General features: G+C 52.2%; 1 long non-coding RNA gene across 3 annotated transcripts; it reads left to right on the top strand.

Moving 5' to 3' along the window:
- The first annotated feature begins 8,764 nt into the window (after positions 1 to 8,764).
- Positions 8,765 to 12,596, top strand: LOC148049998 (uncharacterized). Of its 3 annotated transcripts, none has more exons than XR_015701795.1 (3): positions 8,765 to 8,958; positions 11,343 to 11,442; positions 11,970 to 12,596. It is a non-coding gene; the product is annotated as an uncharacterized LOC148049998 (long non-coding RNA). The 3 variants fall into 3 exon arrangements; XR_015701797.1 differs by having other exon boundaries at positions 11,973 to 12,596; XR_015701796.1 differs by lacking the exon at positions 8,765 to 8,958 and adding an exon at positions 10,423 to 10,483.
- Positions 12,597 to 20,414: the final 7,818 nt, after the last annotated feature.

The raw sequence follows: 20,414 nt of genomic DNA on the forward strand, positions 1-20,414 counted from the left end.
TTTTACATGTCCTGCCTCTCTGTCCTGTTCCCTTTCTATTTCTCGCTCTGTCTTACATTCTCTAATTTTTAATTCTTGCCTATGTTTGTTGCTTTTTAATTTCTATTTCTGTGACTGCCTCTATCCAACTTCCTGTCACTTTTTTTTAATTCTTTTTGCTTTTTCCCCCTTTTGTACTTCCCTCGATCCGCCCCGCCCCGCCGCTGCCTGCGTGTCTCTTATTCTCTCTGTCCCTCTCTGCTGTTCCTGTTGTCCCGCTCGGTCCCTTCTGTCTCTCTCCCCTGCCCCCTGTTGCTCCCTGTTCCTGTGGGATCTCCCCATCCTCCTCCTCGCTGCACTCCATTTCTCTCTCTCTCAACACCCTTGTGCGGTTCCCCGTCCCTCTCTTGTTCCCAGTATCCCGTTTTCTGGCTCCCTGTCCTACCCCTCTTCTCTACCTCCCTCCATCCTTCCTTCTGCTTTCCTCGTCCCTCTTTTCCCTCTGTCCCGCTGCCTTTGGGCACCGAGCCTCGTAACCAGCTCGTTGCTGGGATTTCTGATGGGCGTGAAGGAACAAACATTTGCTGCCTCCTTTGTGACCCCAGATGTGTTTCCAGCCCCTGGCCTCTGGGTGAGCGGCTGCGGTTGGGTCCAGGGGACGCAGTGATGTGCTGTGGGGCTGGGGTGATGGCCTCAGTTCCTGATGGGTTCCAGCTAGGGCAGCCCAGGTGGGACCCATGAAGCGAAGATGGGGCTGGGCCAAGTAGCTGGCACAGTGCTGCGGTTTGGATTGAGGATGAGAACAATGTTGGTAACGCACTGACGTTTTGTTTGTCGCTAAGTAGCGCTTACACCGCTCAAGGACCTTTCAGCTTCCCGTGCTCTGCTCGGTGCGCCAGAAGCTGGGAGGCGCCACAGCCAGCTCAGCTGACCCGCGCCGGCCGAAGCACTGTTCCCTCCCGTGTGACTTCACGCTCGGTAGGGAAACGGGGGGTCGTTGGCCAGGAGTCAGCGATCGCTGCTCGGGGACGTGCTTGGCATCGGTCGGCGAGTGGTGAGCACCTGTAGAGTGAATCGCTTGCTTTGTATACTGTTATTGGTTTATTATTATTACTACTAGTACTATTACTACTATTCTGTTGTCTTTTCCTTCAATTGTTAAACTGTTCTTCCTTTAACCCACGAGTGTTCTGACTTCCACCCTTCCAATTTTCTCCCCCGTAGCGGCTGTGTGGTGCTTAGCTGCTGGCTGGGGTTAAACCACGACAAAAGCTTCTGTCTACTTGTATTCCGTTTGCCGTTTCCCTTTTTTAATTCTTCCTTGTCTCTATTAGTACCTTTGCTTCTTCAATTGTCTTCCTACGTCTCTCTTTTAGTTCACTGTCCCCGGTTTTCATTTTTTTCTCTTTGTTGCCCTAATTCCCGTCATTATTGAAGTTTTTTGCTTTTATCCCGTTCCCTGTCTTTAGTTTTCAAGGAGTTGTTCTCTTTCCTTAGGGTCCTCCCTTTTAACAGCCTCGGAGGGGGCGTAGCTTCCCGCTGAGGAGCGGCTGGAGGAGGCGAGGTGGTTGTCAGCCGGGTCGTCATTTAATAGTAAAGTATGAAATGGCATGTTGGTTAATCATTTCCCGTTTGGTTCTGTGGGAGCTGTGCTGGCTGCCTTGAGAATCGGCCGAGAAGTTGAGGTGAGCTGGGTGGTAGAGGGGAGGCACACGGGGCTGGCTATTTCACCCGAGCGCCACGGGAACTTTGTGTCTCCTGGCATCCTAGGCGCACCGAGCGACAGCCGCAGCATCTTTCTTGAGAACAGGCGTGGAGCAGGGGAGCAGAGCGGTGCGGTGCTTTTGAGGAGGAGGGTGTCGCAGAAGCGGTTGGCAGTAACCAGACCGATGCTGAATACCAGCACTGTGTTTTAGTTTGTTAGTGTGCTGTGGGTTTTTGGGTTGGGAGGTTTTGGGTTTTTTTGTTTTTTGTTTTTCGGTTTTTTTTTGAGATGATGAAGAGGAACTGAGCGAGTGCAGGAATGTTCTAGTTAGGTGTGTGGTGGTTTTCTTTTTTTCTTTTTTGAGGGTGGATTCAGATCCCTGGCCCTCTGAAAGCTCAGTTGCGGGGTGAGGGCTGAGGAGGTATCAAGGATAGGAATTGCAGGGAGGGGTTATAAAGTTGGTGTCGGGGAGAGGCCTGTCCAGGAGCAGTCTCCTTTGGGAAGGGAAAAGGACCGGGTTACTGTTCTTAGCACGCTGCTGACGTTGGCTGGGCAGGGCGGTTCCATCCTGTGTCTGTGCGTTCTGCTTTTGCGTAGTCTGTCTTCTGTGTCTCGTACCCTGGCTTTCTCGGGTCTTGATGTTTCCGTAGCTCTTGGTGATCATGGGGCCCCTCGGTAAGCCTCCCGAGGGTCTCGAACGCGTCGCCTCATCGGCATGGCGTTTCTTGAGCCCTGCTTATCTTGCCGTCGTAGCTTAAAGCGCGGACGTGTCCGGGAAGCGTCGCGTTACAGATGTTTCTGAGGGATCGTCTGTTGTGTGCTTTTTCAGTCAGTAAGTTTTGAAAATATCTTACAGTAGTACTTGAAAAGCTTACTGAGATACTAGCGTCCGTACTAAAAGCGATCCAGGTCCAAGGAGAGACGTGGACAAAAGAGGAGGAATCGGCGTCGCTTTCCCGAGAAGCATTGCCAGCCTTGTAAGTAGCGACAGCGAGTCCTGACGTGGTTTTGGTGAGTTACTGCTTCGGCAGCGTCCTTTTTCCTTAACCTACAGCGTGTGGTTTCTTACTTCAGTTGGAAAGAGATTTTCCAGAATGGAAGTCTTTCTCATTCAAAGAAGTTGTGTTTTATGAACTCCCCATCAGAGTGGGGATCTTCAGAGATGATGCGCTTGGCAGTAGAAGTCAGCAGCAGCGAGACTTTCCGCTCTCTTAAAAAAAAAAAAAAGAAAAAAAAAAAAAAAAAGAAAGAAAAGTCCATTTGCTTCCAAAGAGCCGAGCACAGCACGTCTTCCGGAAGTCGATGGCATCGCTGGTTCTCAGGTGCAACAGCCGAGATGTCATCAACACGCGTTCCTCTGCGTGCTTCGGTGCAGCCAAAAGCGTTAGCAAATCTGCCGGTCCTTTTTGGTAGCCTTAGGCATTGCAGCCCCGGGGATTGGATTCCGCCCGCAAAGTAAAACCGTATGGGGGATCTCTTCTCTCACTGATTTTTCTACCCTAGATGTCACTTTAGGAAGAAAAAAAAAGTTAAAATTGTCTATACAAACTGCCTTGCATTGTTTCACCTGCAGCTGCCAACTAGCTGTGGCGTTGTTTCAACTTTAACTGCCAACTAGCTGTGGCGTACAATTGCTTAGGTGTATTTGAGCCGTTAGGTATTTGTTCTAAACGTTGACCAGGAGAGGCAACTGAACGTTACGGGTTTCCCCCCCCCGCTCGTTTGACGGAGTGCTCTGAAGTACTTTTCTTTCTGTCTGGCTTTCAAGGGTGCGTTTCCCTGGCAGTTCAGTAGCATCTCTCTCGGGCAGCGCGGCTGGCCAGATGTCGCTCCTAATGACGTAAGGCGCAAAAAACCCCTGGTCAAATGATAACTGCGTATCTTGGAGACAGATAATCTGCTGGTATCGATTCACAGCTGTGCAAGTTAAATTAACGCAAAAGGACAATCCAGCCCTTCTCCAGTAGAAGTATTTTTATTGGATGTCTATAAGCACACGCACAGCTTTTTTAGTAGGAAGCGAATTGCTGCGATTTGTCCTCTGGTTTTCCTTTTACCCTCGAAAGCGTTACGCTTCGCTTCCAGCTTTATCGACCGAGCCAGCAAGATGCGCAGGAGCGCGAGGGCCGTAGCTGTTGCGGCGGATCTGTAAGCGTAGATTCTGATTGCGGTACGCCCTTGTCCTGCAGCCTCGCAGGGTTGTCTCCCTGCAGCCGTGCCGTAAGGAAGGGGTGAGACGTTTTCCAACGCCGGCAAGAGCGCGTACTTTTACGCGCAGAACGTGTTTGGAATCGTACCGGTTAGTCTTCATGCTGATTGGAAGCGTTCAGGTCGCTCTAGCTTTTAAAGGACGTCTTGTGTTTTGAGCTGACCTGCTTACCTCGAATCCTCCTTGAGCTCAACTGCTCTCCTCTCCCTTGCTCTGACTGAATTCCTCTACTCGCTGCTGTGCTATTTTTTTCACATGCGGAAATATCGCTTGGGATTTTTGTTTTTCAGGTGTCTCGTTGCAGGCGTCTCGTGATGCTCGCTAGGTCCCCCCGGCCCAGGTTGGCCTGCCGGTCGTGAAGCGTCCCGAGGGTAAGGGGCCGGCCCCGTGCCTGGAGGCTCCTGGCTCTGTCTCCGGCGGGTGCCCCGCGGGTGCGTCAGCGAGGGCTGTCTGGTGGGGAGAGTGCCGGGCCAAGAGGGAGCGGGGAGGTTCGCTGCCCCGGGGAGCCCGTCCCAGCGCGGGAACGGAGGGGGAGCACGGCAGAGCCGAGCCTGAGCGAGAGGTGCGTCACCGTCCCCTGGCAGGCTCCCCCGCGGCGGGGGGCAGCCGCGGGGTTGCGGGACGGGGCTGGGGGGGGGCTGCACCCGTTTGGGGGGGCTGCCCCCATTTTATTTCTCTGGCGGAGCTCCCCTTTTCGGGGGGCGCCTACATATGTAAACGGCATTATTAAAGTAGCGAGCTGCCGGTCGGGGCTGTGTTCCTTGTTTTGTGCCTTTTTTGGGGGGTGATGAAAAAGTGTTGGAGGGGCCTGGGGGGTGATGATGTCATTTGGGGCACCCCAACGTCCCTGGGGGCGGGGGGTGTGATGATGAAACAGAGGAGCAGGTGAGTGGGGGATGAAGGTGTCACGGGGAGGTTTCCCCCCAGAGAAAACTCGTCTGTGTGTGTGTGTGTGTGATTAAAAATGTTAAAAACTGGAAATACGTGTGCGAGGCATTGCAGTAGAGGAAAATCTCTCGCCTTTATATATATATATATATATATTGAAAAATAATATTCATTTCTCTCTATATATATAGAGAAAAGGATTTCAAAATACAAACCTGTACCTGCTATGTTATAGAAATTATTAAAAAATCTAAATGGAGATAGATAGGGTTTTAAAATAAAAAAGAACTTGTCTATATGTGAAGAAATAAAGGAGTTTAAAACGCAAAAAGAGATGATGTAGATGAAGGAATTGAAAACAGAAGAAAGTCTGGATAGGTAGAGGTATCTACGCTTACCGTGTGTCACCGAGTAAGCCAAAGTAGGTCGTCTGTGTAATGGAAGTAAAGGTTCTATGGAAGTGTAAACAGATAACTAAGTCTAAATAGACAGAATTGTAAGTAGATACCGAAGTCTAAGATACCAAAGTGTCAAAATATCCAAGTCCAAGAGCAAAATATCCAAGAGCAACACGGTTTGGGGCTCCCAGGAAAGCCGAATCCGCCTGGATTTGTGCAGCTGGAAAGCAAGCGCGCGCGCACACACCCACACCCCCCCCACACCCCCCCCCCCCATTTTAACGCAGAAAACCAAAAATGACCCATTGTTATGATGTGGAAAAGCGCCGGAAAACCCCAGAACTGAATAGTTTTGAAAAGCAGAAACCCCCAAGTTTTGTATGATGTAAAAGAAAAAACAAAAAAGAACAACAACAAAAAAACAAGCCAACAAACCAAAAAACCCAAACGCAAAACCCGCACCAATTTGGGCCAAATTTGGGGTGAACCGCTGGCAGTTTGAGGGGCATTGCTGGGGATTATCTGGCGTGGATTCCTTCTCCGGAGCGGACTATCCGTTGCGGCTTATCCCAGGTGAGTTATCTGCTGTGGATTATGCCGGGCGGACCCCCTGGTGCAGGTCATCCCCACCCGTGTCCCCCCGTGCACCTTTCTACCCACACACAGCCGCTGTCCGTCCGTGTCCGTCTCCTGCCCCCCGTCCTCCTCTGCCTGTCTCTGCGCCCTCCCAAGTGCTCTCCACCCAAACGTCCCCCCACACAAGGTTTTTCCCCCCGTGCGGGTTTTTTTTTTCCCCGTGACGTGCCCCCCGCGTCCCCTGCCCTCCGGTCTCGTGCCCCCGCTCCCCTGCTCCCCCCTCCCATAGCTCCTTTGCTTCTGGACCCCCAGCTCCGCACGGGACACGGGCAGCCTGGGGAGCTTTGCCCCGAGCCATTCCTTTCCCCTCTGGGCAGCAGCGGTTCTGCCGCTGCTACAGGCAGGCGCTTTCTGGACGGGCGAGGGGCTGGGACGACCGGAGGCTGCTGCACGCTCCAGTCCGACTGAGACGCTGTTCCCGGGGGACCTGGCGCAGGGAAAGGCGAGGGACTCTCCGCGCTGCCGGCGACTCTTCAGAAGGGAACCGCGCTCTGGTTTTAGCGGCAGAAGGTGTCGGTCAGGCAGCCGCGTAGCACCGTGCTGAGCGATGTGGCAGGCGCCTGGCTTGGTGGAGTCCAGGCGTGTTTCTCGCCTCGCAGTCTCGATGCCCAACCAAGCAGGGGGTTCAGGTTCCCAAAGCCTTTGGGCGTGGGAGCAAGATGACAGCTAGGTGTCTAGCAGCACAGGATTTCAGCCGTGTTGCTTGCTGCAAATGGCTTGCAGGCCAGGAGATGTGGAGAGGGGTCTGAAATGAAGAAAGGGAGCGTGGAAGCGATTGTTTTAAGGCGGCAAATGAAGCAGCCGAAGGAGGCGAGCGGCTCAGCTGCCCCCTCGGCGGACCGGCCCCTCCAGCCTCCCGAGTCTCGCGCGCTGCAGGCGGCCAAGCGCGGGTGCCGCGCGTGCTGGCGGGAGCGGCAGGGAGCGCGGAGCTGCGCTGCCGTCCAGAGCAGCGAGGGAACTGGCAGGGCTCTACGGCCGTCTGGTGCGGCCAGCTGAGGGGCCGCCGTGCCCCTTTGCTTTCCCTGTTTCACGTCTCGTTCCTTTGCACGCCGCAGGGCAGGGCGGTAAGTAACATGGCGCAGCGTCTTGTTTAAGCGGCAAGCCCTGCGCGGGAAGCCCGGTGCGTGTGCAGGATGAGCAGAGGGCGGGCACCGCAGCAGAGCCCGAGGGGCGCCAGCGTATCGCTCGCTCGCAGATCGCGCGCTTGCCCGTGGTCTGCTCGCATGCACCGCTTCCTGATAATCGTAGGTAGCTGCCCCTCTGACGCAAAGCAGCTTTCAGTGCCTTGAGGATGCCATCGGTGTCGCTTTTATTTTCTTTTTTTTTTCTTTTTTTTTTTTTACTAAAATCTCTCCAGGGTCTGTTGACTCGCTGGTGTCACTCTCCCACCCCTGATGCCACATGCAGATGAATCCAGCACTCCCGGGGGCTTACTCTGGGGGCAAAAAAGCCGAGGCGAGGCAAAGGTATTGACCCAGGTTCCCTGTGCTGCGTCCCCCGGCTGGGTGCTGGGGTGGGGGCGCGGAGAGAAAGGGCCAGCAGCCGCTGCAAGCTGTCAAGTGCAGAGGACTGAAATGCTCGAGCCGCTTGGGTGCTTTTTGGTGGCGAGGCGGTGGCTGTGGCTGCGTGGGCTGTGAGCGGGAGCAGGGGCAGAGAAGGACGAGGCTTGTGACACCCCCCGCCCCCCCGTAAGGCGGCGGCGGCGGCGGCGGCGGCTGCGGGCGGCCCCAGGGGGGCCGGGGGCGGGTCCTTTCTCCCCGCGGGGCGCGGTCGGAGCGCCGGGCTTGGTGTGGTGCTGCCGCCTGGCGGCCAAAAGCGGGTACTGCAGGGCGGGAGCCGCGCAGGGGCGGTGGCGTCCCCGTGGTCGCCGGTGCCGGTGGCCGGTAACGGGCATGCGACAGCGCGGTGGCCGCGGGGTGCTGCCGCCGCAGCCGTTGCTGCCTCCCGGTAAGGAAGCGCCGCTCTCGCCGCACGGGAGGCGCTTGCCGCTGCTAGCACTGCCGCGTCCGCCTCCGCTGCAGCCCCGCCCCGCGGCGTCCGCCTCCGCTGCAGCCCCGCCCCGCCGAATGCCCCGGTCCTGGTGTGGAGCGGCCCCGCCCCTAGCGCCGGGCCCCGCCCCTGGATGCCCCCGGGCAGGGGAAGGGCACCACCCCTAGCGACAGGCCCCGCCCCTGGAGACCACGCCTGCGCACTGTGTTGGGGTGGAGCTTAGCCGCGGGGGGGGGCGGAGCCTAGCGGTGGTAAGGCGGAGCTTTGCCGTGCGAGGGCGGAGCTTCACTGGCGCATGCGTGCTGTCTCGGGGGCGGAGCCTTGCCGGGGGGGCGGCGCTTTGCTCTGAAGGGCGGGGCTTTGCCGCGGGTGGGCGGAGCTTGCCGTGTGAGGGCGGAGCTTAACCGGCGCATGCGCGCTGTCTTGGGGCGGAGTTTTGCCGTGGGGGCGGAGCTTTGATGTGAAAGGCGGAGCTTTGCCGCGCATGCGCGCTGCCTCGGGGGCGGAGCTTTGACGCGGGGGGGCGGAGCCTTGCCAGGTGAGGGCGGAGCTTTGCCGGGTGAGGGCGGAGCTTGACCAGCGCATGCGCGATGCGTCGGGGGCGGAGCCTTGCCGCGGGGGGGGGGGCGGAGCTTTGCCGGGTGAGGGCGGAGCTTTGCCGGGTGAGGGCGGAGCTTGACCAGGGCATGCGCGATGCGTCGGGGGCGGAGCCTTGCCGCGGGGGGGCGGAGCTTTGCCGTGGGAGGGCGGAGGTTTGCTGTGAAGGGCGGAGCTTTGTCTGCGCATGCGCGCTGTCTCAGGGGCGGAGCTTTGCTGCGGGGGGCGGAGCTTTGCCGTGGGAGGGCGGAGGTTTGCTGTGAAGGGCGGAGCTTTGTCTGCGCATGCGCGCTGTCTCAGGGGCGGAGCTTTGCTGCGGGGGGGGCGGAGCTTTGCCATGGGAGGGTGGAGCTTTGCCGAGGGGGCGGAGCTTCACCGGCGCATGCGTGCTGTGTGCAGGGCAGAGCTTGGCTGCAGAGGGCGGGGTTTTCCGCTGGGAGGGCGGAGCTTCGCCAGCGCCTGCGAGGTGCATCGGGGGCGGGCATCGCGCCGTGGGTGGAGCTTCCCCCCGCGGAGGGGCCAGCGGGAGCCCGGCTGCGGCTGCAGGCAGGGAGGAGGTGAGCGGGGAAAGTCCCGAGAAGGGCGGCGGTGCCTGGGGGGGGAGCGGCCGGGCCGGCGGGAGGCACGGAGCGGGGAGGGTGCGGTGCCGTGTGGGAGCCGGGCGGGTGGGGCTTCCCGGGGCCGGGCGGCGGGGGGCGCCGCGCCGCTCCGGGGCCGGGCGGGGGGGGGCGCCGCGCCGAGCTGAGCCGCGCTGGTTCGATGCTGGGCGGGCGCCGCGCCGGTGCGGGCCGGGCGGCGGGGCAGCGCCGAGCCGCGCCGGGGCCGGGCGGCGGGGCAGCGCCGAGCCGCGCCGGGGCCGGGCGGCGGGGGAGCGCCGCGCCGCTCCGGGGCCGCGGCGAGCGCCGAGCCGCGCCGGGGGGGGCGGGCGCCGCGCCGAGCCGCGCCGCTCCGGGGCGGGGCGGGGGGGGGGGCGCCGCGCCGAGCCGCGCCGCTCCGGGGCCGGGCGGCGGGGGGGGCGCCGCGCCGAGCCGCGCCGGTCCGGGGCCGGGCGGCGGGGGGCCGCCGCGCCGAGCCGCGCCGCTCCGGGGTTGGGCAGCGGGGGAGCGCCGAGCCACGCCGGGGCCGGGCGGCGGGGCGCCGCGCTGGGGCCGGGCGGCGGGGGGCGCCGAGCCGCGCCGGGGTTGGGCAGCGGGGGAGCGCTGCGCCGAGCCGCGCCGCTCCGGGGCGGGGGGTGCCGCGCCGAGCCCCGCCGCTCCGGGGCCGGGCGGGGGGGGGAGCCGCGCCGCTCCGGGGCCGGGCGGCGGGGGGGCGCCGCGCCGCGTCGGCGCCGGGCGGGGGCGGGCAGCCGGAGGTGTTGGCGGGGGCTGCCCGGAGCCGCGCTGGGGGCTCGGCGGGGCTTCCACGTGCGGCGGCGGCGGGGGGAACGGTGTCCCCGCAGGGTCCCAAAGCACGGAGGGTTGCGTCTCGCGGCATCCGGGGCTTTTGGTCGGTCACGTTGGTTCCCCGGGGCATGCCGGGAGGTGTAGTTTCTAGGGCCGTGGCTGCCGGGCAAACCGCTTCCTTTTTTGCCTCCTCCTTTCCCTTGCCTGCGGGGGAGCGGCGGGCCGGCGGGAGGCACGGAGCGGGGAGGGTTCGGTGCCGTGTGGGAGCCGGGCGGGCGGGGCTTCCCGGAGCCGGGCGAGGGGGGGGCGCGTCGGGTCGGGGCCGGTGGCGAGGTGAGCCCGGAGTTGGGCGGGCGCCGCGCCGGTGCGGGGCGGGGGGGCCCCGCGCCGAGCCGCGCCGCTCCGCTCCGGGGCCGGGCGGCGGGGGGGAGCCGCGCTGGGGGCTCGGCGGGGCTTCCACGTGCGGCGGTGGCGCGGTGAACGGTGTCCCCGCAGGATCCCAAAGCACGGAGGGCTGCGTCCCCTGGCATCCGGGGCTTTTGGTCGGCCACGTTGGTTCCCCGGGGCATGCCGGGAGGTGTAGTTTCTAGGGCCGTGGCTGCCGGACAAACCGCTTCCTTTTTTGCCTCCTCCTTTCCCAGCGTCACCTTCTGCGTCCCGGGAAGAAAATCCCGCGTGGGTGATTCCGCTCGGCGCTCAGGTAATCGCGTGTCTGGGGCTGCGGGAGCGGGGAGAAACCCTTGCCGGGTCAAGGACGCTCCAGGGGCGCCACATCAAAGCCAGAGGAAAGGCAAAGCCGCTGCCCGTGCAGAAAAGCCGATGACAAATTGCAGCTGAGAGAGCGCGCCGCGTTCCTGCAGTGCTCCCTTGGCAGTTTCGGCTGTTTGCCTTCCGGGCAAAAGAACAGACTTTCCTCTAGGAGAAATGAAGAGCTGCCTGTTCCCTTCTTTAGGGTCCGGTGTTTCTCTTCTGGTCGGTCGTGCTACTTTGATGGGCGAGCTGGAACTAGCCTGTTGTTTTGATACGCAGAACTAAATTGTTAGTAACATGCGGTGTCAGTAGAGTTCATTTTGGAGCACCTAGGTGCCAGTGGAAACGTAAGGAATGAAACGCGATGGAAACCGTTCTTTAAACTTTAGTTTTCCTTGGTTTTTCTTTGCCATCAGAGCGTCGATGGCACGGTGGCCTGTGGCTCGGTGCACGTTCTGTTCCGTGGAGCCTTCGGTCTAGGACTTTGAAGTAACAAAGTTTGTCCTTCCAGAAAAGGGCTAGTCGCTCCTAGGATTGAGGTGTGGGCTTGGAGAGTCTCTTAAGCACGTGCTCAGAATTAAAGCCGAATTTCACTTCGTGTTGCTGCTGTTTGTCTTCACTTTCATTCCTGCCCGCACGGCTCCATTGTAAGCGGGAGCTCTGAATCATCCCTTTTTTTCAATCTCGCTCACGTTTTTTTACCCAAGGAGGTGCTACGTTTAGAAGTTAAGGAGTTTTCTCACAAACGCGTCGGTCGATGCAATTGCGTTGTGATTGTTAAAACCCCCAAAATAACACCGGTCTTACAGATCTGGCCTATTTCTTCTGAACACGGGTTCGTCGCGTGCAAATCGGGATACAGATCGTCTGCGCTTCCTGCTCTGTGGAGGACACTGTGCTGAGACAGGGGTGAGCTCCCAAAGGAAAAAAAATACAAGGTCATGGGGTTTTTTTGTTTGTATTTGGGGGCGGGGGGGGTGTATTTAAAAGAAAAAAAAAAAAAAAAGAGTGGAATGTTGACTGGTGGCAGCCTGCAGAGCTCTTTTGCTGCCCGGCCTCTCCTTTTCCTCTCTTGAAGTCCTCTTTCGTGGCTGTAATTGTCGTTTGGAGAAGTTCGGAAGAGCAGTTCAGGGACTTGCCTGGGCCCGTGTGCTAGTAATACCAGGAAGGGAAACGCTTGAACGGATAGCAAAGAAGTTGGCTCCAAGTAGAGGTTCTGAAGGAAGAACAACGATAACAGGAAGCAAATAGCAAGTTACCAAAAAATGGGCGCGTGTCAAACGCCTCCGAGTTTTATTGCCGAGTGTTGTTTGGCACTATGTTCCAAACGGCTATTTTTTCCTTTGCTCGGCTGTAGCCTTCGCAAGACTTCACAAAACCGGGCAGCGTGGGACTCCTCCCCAGCTTTATGCTACAGGTTTTTTTTCCTCTCTCAGCAGAGTGTCAGCTGCCGCCGTTTCACCGTGGTCGCCCTTTCTTCTGCCGTGAAAGCGCAAGACGGACGGAAAGGCAGCGTAGCGGTCTGCGAGTACAAGGTACGTCCGCGATGCGTGTCCGCGTTTTTCCTAAGGCGCTTGTAGCATGGACTTCAAAGTTAACGTCAAGAATGCGCCAGCTCTCCTTCCTTCTGTAGTTTTTCTAGGAACTATTTTAACGCAGATCCTAAAAGGAAAAGAAGGTCTGCGCTGGAGCGTGTTCTGCCTGTGCAAAGCCGACTTCCCTCCGTTTATTTTGCCTTCCTGAAAGCGCAATCTTCTGTTTCTGTGCGCTTACTAGGAAATGATATCGGGAAAATAGTTGCGTCCTAAAAGAGGAAAGACGCCGTTTGTAAGAGTTCAGGCGTTCAGAAGAAACAGGCTTTGTTTTCGTCATAGAAGCTGTGTGCTTTTTCAGTCAATAAGTTTTGAAAATATCTTAGAGTAGTCCTTGAAAAGCTTACTGAGATACTAGCGTCCGTACTAAAAGCGATCCAGGTCCAAGGAGAGACGTGGACAAAAGAGGAGGAATCGGCCTCGAAAATTCGTGTGTGTGATTAAAAACGTTCAAAACTGTAAATACGGGTGTGAGGCATTGCAGTAGAGAAAAATCTCTCGCCTTTATATATATATATATATATATATATATATATATAAAATAATATTCATATGTATATATACAGAATTCATATATATATATATATATATAAAAAGAAGGATTTCCAAATACAAACCTATATCTGCTGTATTATATAAATGATTCAAAAATAATTTTCTGTCTTTTTCCGTTTTTTCCGTCTCCGTTTTAGTTCACCGAGGCGGGCTTTTAAATCACTTCCTGATGTTCTTAATCGCCGCTTCCTTTAAGCACTCTCCTGTCTCCTGTTGCCCCCTTTCCTTAGGGCCCTCGTTTTTTGAATTTTTCTTCTCCGTCCCTTTAGTTCGCTGTCCTGTTTTTTAATTTTCCCAATTATTTCTTGTCTTTCCTTAGTGCCCTTGCTTTTTAAAATTTTGTTTCTGCATCTCTGTTTTAGTGCACTGTCCCTAATGCTGATTGCTTTTTAAGTTTTCTTTCTATGCCTCCTTTTATTCCGTTCACTGTCTTTATTTTGAATGATTTCTTGTCTTTCCTTAGCACTGTCGCTTTTAAAAATTTCTGTCTATGTCTGCATTGTAGTTCAATGTTGCTACTTTGTACTGCTTTCCTCTCTTAATCCTTTGGCTTTTAAAATTTCTACTTGCATCTTGTTTGCTGTCATTGATTTTTAATTATTCTTTCTTGTTTTTCCTTAGTGCCATCACTTTTTAAATCTTCTTTTCCATCTCCATTTTAGTTCACCAATGGGATTTTAAAATTTTTTCCTTATTTCCTTAATCACCATTGCTTTTAAAAGTTTGTCTGTTTTTATACCATTTCCTGTCTTTATTTTGATGTATTTATCTTTAATTATTTTTTTGTCTTTCCTTAGTGCCCTACCTTTTAAAATTTTCTTTCCACAGCTCTCTCTTAGTTTGTTTTCTTTTTCTTTTAGTTTTCTTTCTATGCCTACTTTTGTCCTGTTCACTGTCTTTATTATTTAATGATTTCTTGTCTTTCCTTAGTGCCTTTGCTTTTTAAAATGTCTATTTATGTCTGTGTTGTAGTTAGCTGTCACTATTTTTTAGTGCTTTCCTTTCTTAATCTTAATATTTGGGTTTTCCTTTTTTCCTTTCTTAATCTTGATCATTGGTTTTTAAAATTTTCTACTTTTATCTCCTTTGCTGTCATGAGATGTTAATTATTTTTTCTTGTTTTTCATTACTGCCATTGCTTTTACAATTTTTTAATCCTACATCTCTCTTTTAGTTCACAGTTTCGATTAATTTTTTTCCTTATTTTCCTTATAGTTTGCCATCGCCGTTTTTTCATTTGCTCAATATGGCTTTAATCTCCATTGCTTTTAAATTTTCTGTCTCCTTTTATCCCCTTTGCTGTCTTTATTGTGCTCTAGTTAATTATTTCTTGTCTTTCCTTAGGGCCCTCCCGTTTTAAATTTTCTTGCTCTGCCTTTAGTTGGCTGTCCCTAGTTTTTAGTTCCCTCCCCTTCTCTTCCCTAATGCTCATGGCTTTGCAAATTTTCTTTCTCTGCCCACTTTTCTCCTGTTCACCATCTGTAGTTTTGAATGATTTCTTGTATTTCCTTAGTGCTTTTTTTTTTTTATTTCTGCATTGTAGTTCACTGCTGCTATTTTTTAGTTCTTTCCTTTCGCCGTCCTTTGGCTTTTAAAATGTTCTACTTTTATCCCGTTTGCTGCTGTTAGTTTTTGATTGTCCTTTCTTGTCTTTCCTTAGTGCTATCGCTTTTTAGATTTTCTTTCATCATCTCCATTGTAGTTCAGTGATGCTATTTTTGAATGTTATCCTTATTTCCTTAATCACAGTTTCTTTTAAAGTTTTCTGTCTCCTTTTGTTCCAGTAGCTGTCATTATTTCCCTGTATTTATGTTTCAATTATTTCTTGTGTTTCCATAGTGCCCTCACTTTTTAAATTTTCCTTCTCCATCTCTTTAAGTTCACTGCCACTATTTTTTAATTTTTCCATTTATTTCTCTAATCCCCGTTACTTTTTAAAATTTTCTTTTATGCCGTTCCCAGTCTTTATTATGCTGTTCTTTTAATTACTTCTTGCCTTTCTTTAATTCCTTTGCTTTTTAGATGTTCTATTTTAATCTGTTCTAGCCTGCTGTCTCTATGTTTTAATTTTTCCCTTATCGCCCCCTTTGAAAATGTTCTTTCTATGCTTACTTTTCTTACTTTTGATGCCTTTATTTTTTAATTATTTCTTTTCTTTCTACATCTCGGTTTTAGTTCAGTCCCTATTTTTAAATTTTTCCATTTTATTTCCCTAATCCCCCTTGCTTTTCAGATTTTTCTACTTTTACCTCGTTCACTGTCTTTATGTTGCTGTCTTGTCTTTTAATAATTTCTTGTCTTTGGTTAGTGCCCTTGCTTTTTAGAGTTTCTTTCTGCATTTATTTTAGTTCACTGTCCCTATTTCCTAATTTTTCCCTTTGTTTCCCTAATTCCCCTCTGCTTATTAAATCTTCTTTCTATGCCTACTTTTATTACCTTTGAATTTTTTTAATAATTTCTTGTCTTAGTGCCGTCACTTTAAAAATTTTATTTTTACATCTCTGTTTTAGTTTGCTCTCCTTATCTCATAATTTTCCCTTGATTTCCCTAATCCCTGTCGCTTTTAAAATTGTCTACGTTTATTCCCTTTGCAGTCTTTATTTTGCTGTCTTTTCTTTTCATAATTTCTTGTCTGTCCTTAGTGCCCTCGCTTTTTCCATGTTCTTTCTCCATCTCTGAGTTTGCTGTCCCTATTTTTCAATTTTTCCCCTTTATTCCCCTAGCTCCCCTCTGCTTATTAAATGTTCTTTCTATGCCCACTTTTATTCCCTTTGCTGTTGTTTAAAAAATTATTTCTTTTTCTTTCATTCGTGCCGTTGCTTTTTAAATTTTCTTTCCACATCTGTTTTAGTTCGCTGTCCCTATCTTTTAATTTTTCCCTTTATTTCCCTCATACCCATCACTTTTAAAACGTTCTTTCCCTGTCTACATTTTTCCCTTCGATGTCTTTATTTTTAATTATTTCCTTAGTGCCTTTGATTTTCAATTTTCTTCCTATGTCCCCGTTTCAGTTCAGTGCCCCTACTTTTAAATTTTTTCCTCTATTTCCCTAAACTCTGTTGCTTTAAAAATTTTCTACCTTTATTCCGTTCACTGTCATTATTTTTTAATTATTTCTCATCTTTCCTTAGCGCGGTCGCTTTTTACAATTTCTGTCTCTCTGCATTTGTTTGGTTCGCTGTTGCTATTTCTTTAATTCTTTCCTGTCTTAGTACCTCGGCTTTAAAATTTTTGTTTCTATGTCTACTTTTATCTCGTTTGCTGCCTCTGTGTTTAATTTTCTTTCTGTTTGTCCTCTACCCAGTTGCTTTTGAAATTTTCTTTCTACATCTACTTTGATCAAGCTCCCTATCCTTACTTTTTAATAGTTTTCGGTCTGTTGTGTACCCCGTTGCTTTTAAAATTTACTTTGTATGCGTCTCTCTCTTTGTCCCCCTTTCTTTATTTGGTAGTTTTTTCTTGTCTTTCCTAAGAGACGTGGCTTTTATTTTTCCGATGTCTAATTTTATCCCATCCAATGCGCTTATTTGTTAATGCTTTCCTGTCTGTCCTCCAGCCTGTGCTTCACTTCATCTCTTTTCTTCGTATGTCTCTCTTTAGATTGCCATCTCTATTTTTTTCATTTTCCCCTCTCTTTATCCCTCGGCTTTTAAAATTTTGTTTCCATATGTAATCTGGTTTGCTGTCCCTGTTTTTAGTTCTTTGCTGACTGTGCTGTACCTCTTGGCATTTTCAAGTTTCCTTCTAGGTCTACTTTTATCAAGGTCCCTATCCCTGTTTTTTAATTCTTTCCTGTCCCATCCTTTTTGAATTTTTCTCTCTCTCATCTTTTACGCAGTTTGCTCTCCCTGTTTTTAATTTTGTCTGGTTTTCCTTACCCTGTCGCTTTTAAAATTTTCTTTTTATGTCTCCATTTATCTAGTTCCCTTTCCCTTATTCTTAATGCTTTCCTGTCACGTACCATGTTGCTTTTAACGTCTTATTTCTATCTCTCCATTTATCTAGTTCCCTGTCCCATTTTTCTTTCCTGTGTTTCCTGTAGTCCATTGGTTTTTATTTTCCCTTTCAAATCTCCCTCTACGTAGCTCCCTTTAACAATTTTTTACATGTCCTGCCTCTCTGTCCTGTTCCCTTTCTATTTCTCGCTCTGTCTTACATTCTCTAATTTTTAATTCTTGCCTATGTTTGTTGCTTTTTAATTTCTATTTCTGTGACTGCCTCTATCCAACTTCCTGTCACTTTTTTTTAATTCTTTTTGCTTTTTCCCCCTTTTGTACTTCCCTCGATCCGCCCCGCCCCGCCGCTGCCTGCGTGTCTCTTATTCTCTCTGTCCCTCTCTGCTGTTCCTGTTGTCCCGCTCGGTCCCTTCTGTCTCTCTCCCCTGCCCCCTGTTGCTCCCTGTTCCTGTGGGATCTCCCCATCCTCCTCCTCGCTGCACTCCATTTCTCTCTCTCTCAACACCCTTGTGCGGTTCCCCGTCCCTCTCTTGTTCCCAGTATCCCGTTTTCTGGCTCCCTGTCCTACCCCTCTTCTCTACCTCCCTCCATCCTTCCTTCTGCTTTCCTCGTCCCTCTTTTCCCTCTGTCCCGCTGCCTTTGGGCACCGAGCCTCGTAACCAGCTCGTTGCTGGGATTTCTGATGGGCGTGAAGGAACAAACATTTGCTGCCTCCTTTGTGACCCCAGATGTGTTTCCAGCCCCTGGCCTCTGGGTGAGCGGCTGCGGTTGGGTCCAGGGGACGCAGTGATGTGCTGTGGGGCTGGGGTGATGGCCTCAGTTCCTGATGGGTTCCAGCTAGGGCAGCCCAGGTGGGACCCATGAAGCGAAGATGGGGCTGGGCCAAGTAGCTGGCACAGTGCTGCGGTTTGGATTGAGGATGAGAACAATGTTGGTAACGCACTGACGTTTTGTTTGTCGCTAAGTAGCGCTTACACCGCTCAAGGACCTTTCAGCTTCCCGTGCTCTGCCCGGTGCGCCAGAAGCTGGGAGGCGCCACAGCCAGCTCAGCTGACCCGCGCCGGCCGAAGCGCTGTTCCCTCCCGTGTGACGTCACGCTCGGTAGGGAAACGGGGGGTCGTTGGCCAGGAGTCAGCGATCGCTGCTCGGGGACGTGCTTGGCATCGGTCGGCGAGTGGTGAGCACCTGTAGAGTGAATCGCTTGCTTTGTATACTGTTATTGGTTTATTATTATTACTACTAGTACTATTACTACTATTCTGTTGTCTTTTCCTTCAATTGTTAAACTGTTCTTCCTTTAACCCACGAGTGTTCTGACTTCCACCCTTCCAATTTTCTCCCCCGTAGCGGCTGTGTGGTGCTTAGCTGCTGGCTGGGGTTAAACCACGACAAAAGCTTCTGTCTACTTGTATTCCGTTTGCCGTTTCCCTTTTTTAATTCTTCCTTGTCTCTATTAGTACCTTTGCTTCTTCAATTGTCTTCCTACGTCTCTCTTTTAGTTCACTGTCCCCGGTTTTCATTTTTTTCTCTTTGTTGCCCTAATTCCCGTCATTATTGAAGTTTTTTGCTTTTATCCCGTTCCCTGTCTTTAGTTTTCAAGGAGTTGTTCTCTTTCCTTAGGGTCCTCCCTTTTAACAGCCTCGGAGGGGGCGTAGCTTCCCGCTGAGGAGCGGCTGGAGGAGGCGAGGTGGTTGTCAGCCGGGTCGTCATTTAATAGTAAAGTATGAAATGGCATGTTGGTTAATCATTTCCCGTTTGGTTCTGTGGGAGCTGTGCTGGCTGCCTTGAGAATCGGCCGAGAAGTTGAGGTGAGCTGGGTGGTAGAGGGGAGGCACACGGGGCTGGCTATTTCACCCGAGCGCCACGGGAACTTTGTGTCTCCTGGCATCCTAGGCGCACCGAGCGACAGCCGCAGCATCTTTCTTGAGAACAGGCGTGGAGCAGGGGAGCAGAGCGGTGCGGTGCTTTTGAGGAGGAGGGTGTCGCAGAAGCGGTTGGCAGTAACCAGACCGATGCTGAATACCAGCACTGTGTTTTAGTTTGTTAGTGTGCTGTGGGTTTTTGGGTTGGGAGGTTTTGGGTTTTTTTGTTTTTTGTTTTTCGGTTTTTTTTGAGATGATGAAGAGGAACTGAGCGAGTGCAGGAATGTTCTAGTTAGGTGTGTGGTGGTTTTCTTTTTTTCTTTTTTGAGGGTGGATTCAGATCCCTGGCCCTCTGAAAGCTCAGTTGCGGGGTGAGGGCTGAGGAGGTATCAAGGATAGGAATTGCAGGGAGGGGTTATAAAGTTGGTGTCGGGGAGAGGCCTGTCCAGGAGCAGTCTCCTTTGGGAAGGGAAAAGGACCGGGTTACTGTTCTTAGCACGCTGCTGACGTTGGCTGGGCAGGGCGGTTCCATCCTGTGTCTGTGCGTTCTGCTTTTGCGTAGTCTGTCTTCTGTGTCTCGTACCCTGGCTTTCTCGGGTCTTGATGTTTCCGTAGCTCTTGGTGATCATGGGGCCCCTCGGTAAGCCTCCCGAGGGTCTCGAACGCGTCGCCTCATCGGCATGGCGTTTCTTGAGCCCTGCTTATCTTGCCGTCGTAGCTTAAAGCGCGGACGTGTCCGGGAAGCGTCGCGTTACAGATGTTTCTGAGGGATCGTCTGTTGTGTGCTTTTTCAGTCAGTAAGTTTTGAAAATATCTTACAGTAGTACTTGAAAAGCTTACTGAGATACTAGCGCCCGTACTAAAAGCGATCCAGGTCCAAGGAGAGACGTGGACAAAAGAGGAGGAATCGGCGTCGCTTTCCCGAGAAGCATTGCCAGCCTTGTAAGTAGCGACAGCGAGTCCTGACGTGGTTTTGGTGAGTTACTGCTTCGGCAGCGTCCTTTTTCCTTAACCTACAGCGTGTGGTTTCTTACTTCAGTTGGAAAGAGATTTTCCAGAATGGAAGTCTTTCTCATTCAAAGAAGTTGTGTTTTATGAACTCCCCATCAGAGTGGGGATCTTCAGAGATGATGCGCTTGGCAGTAGAAGTCAGCAGCAGCGAGACTTTCCGCTCTCTTAAAAAAAAAAAAAAAAGAAAAAAAAAAAAAAAGAGAAAGAAAAGTCCATTTGCTTCCAAAGAGCCGAGCACAGCACGTCTTCCGGAAGTCGATGGCATCGCTGGTTCTCAGGTGCAACAGCCGAGATGTCATCAACACGCGTTCCTCTGCGTGCTTCGGTGCAGCCAAAAGCGTTAGCAAATCTGCCGGTCCTTTTTGGTAGCCTTAGGCATTGCAGCCCCGGGGATTGGATTCCGCCCGCAAAGTAAAACCGTATGGGGGATCTCTTCTCTCACTGATTTTTCTACCCTAGATGTCACTTTAGGAAGAAAAAAAAAGTTAAAATTGTCTATACAAACTGCCTTGCATTGTTTCACCTGCAGCTGCCAACTAGCTGTGGCGTTGTTTCAACTTTAACTGCCAACTAGCTGTGGCGTACAATTGCTTAGGTGTATTTGAGCCGTTAGGTATTTGTTCTAAACGTTGACCAGGAGAGGCAACTGAACGTTACGGGTTTCCCCCCCCCCCCCCGCTCGTTTGACGGAGTGCTCTGAAGTACTTTTCTTTCTGTCTGGCTTTCAAGGGTGCGTTTCCCTGGCAGTTCAGTAGCATCTCTCTCGGGCAGCGCGGCTGGCCAGATGTCGCTCCTAATGACGTAAGGCGCAAAAAACCCCTGGTCAAATGATAACTGCGTATCTTGGAGACAGATAATCTGCTGGTATCGATTCACAGCTGTGCAAGTTAAATTAACGCAAAAGG

The sequence above is a fragment of the Nipponia nippon genome, unplaced genomic scaffold (assembly GCF_047370975.1).
Source record: "Nipponia nippon isolate SJK-2023a ecotype South Korea unplaced genomic scaffold, ASM4737097v1 scaffold_99, whole genome shotgun sequence".
Lineage (NCBI taxonomy): Eukaryota > Metazoa > Chordata > Aves > Pelecaniformes > Threskiornithidae > Nipponia > Nipponia nippon.